Genomic DNA, 1,146 nt, shown 5'->3' with positions numbered 1-1,146 from the left:
CAGGATATCTGACCACTTCATGACTTCAGGAACACTTTAGTTGTAAATGATCCCAAATAACATGTCAATAACCGACCACATGAATGTGACTGTATCTATCTACAGGGTGGAAACCTCAAACCTCCAGAGACTCAGCCTCTGCCTGAAAACCAGCAACATGAGGTACACTGAAACCGTTCTAGTTCCACTTAATGTATTTAGACAAACACTGCAGATAAATTAAGCTACTATAAAGTTAGAATTTGCTACTTGCTACTGTGAGGTGGAAACAGGAAATGCTGAACATGATGCAAGAACTGAGCTATCTTGATGCATTTTTTGGGGAAGCAGAAGGTGCTGCAGCATCACCTCCTCGCTGACTGTTTGATCTGACTTTCTGCAGGTTGATCCAGATAATGGTGTTTTCTACGCCTCCATTAGCTACACCAAGACTCCTAACAGCAGCAGGGTAAACAGCTGGATTATTATTTACAATGCTTAAAAAAATGTTTTCATATGTTTTAGACCTTAACTTTTAATGTTGCAGTGGACCTTTTTGTTGTATGGCATGTGAAATGATTGTTTATGCAACCACCATGTGCACATTTATGAGGCTGCTGTTTAGTTCTCTAATCCATGCAGCCCTATATACACACATGTATTGACATTAATGTAAAAATTAGTTGGGCAGATATTCTGGAATGACTTTTAGCTTCACAAGTTGACTTTTAACAAGAAAAACTTATAATTCCAAAAAAAACAGAAAATTTGAGGACAGAAGTTGATTTAAAACAAGCTGAGAAAGTGTTTTCGAGGTATGATTGATCGACGTCTGATTCGGGGAGGGGCGGTCTAATGGTTAGGGCATAGGGCTTGGAATCCTGAGGTTGTGAGTTTGAAACCCAGTCCCAAAGACTGCCACTTTGGGTCTCTGAGCAAGACCCTTAACCACCAAACTCTCCCCAGTGAGCAGCCCACTGCTCCCCAAAGGGGATGGGTTAAATGCAGAGGTAAATTTCTCCAATGTGAGATCAATGAAGTTCAATTTATTTATTAAGATATGTGCAAACAACTTTAGAAGTGCAAGTTTTCATAGAACCTCCCCCCAGACTGAAATCTAATTAAGATGTTCAGGAAATATCTCGCCCCGCCCGCGGATCAGGTCGC

The 1,146-nt window shown here is 40.8% G+C and overlaps 1 long non-coding RNA gene across 1 annotated transcript in view; it reads left to right on the top strand.

Moving 5' to 3' along the window:
* The first annotated feature begins 9 nt into the window (after positions 1–9).
* Positions 10–1,146, top strand: part of LOC107099385 — a 10,851-nt gene continuing 9,714 nt past the window's right edge. Inside the window, exons 1-2 of the long non-coding RNA XR_001481952.1 lie at positions 10–162; positions 383–448. This is a non-coding gene — a long non-coding RNA (uncharacterized LOC107099385). The remainder of the gene's footprint in view (positions 163–382; positions 449–1,146) is intronic.

Source organism: Cyprinodon variegatus, unplaced genomic scaffold (assembly GCF_000732505.1).
Source record: "Cyprinodon variegatus isolate N-32 unplaced genomic scaffold, C_variegatus-1.0 Scaffold865, whole genome shotgun sequence".
Taxonomy (NCBI): Eukaryota; Metazoa; Chordata; class Actinopteri; order Cyprinodontiformes; family Cyprinodontidae; genus Cyprinodon; species Cyprinodon variegatus.
Note: the sequence above shows the minus strand (reverse complement) of the source record. Positions and strands in the feature narration are given on the sequence as shown.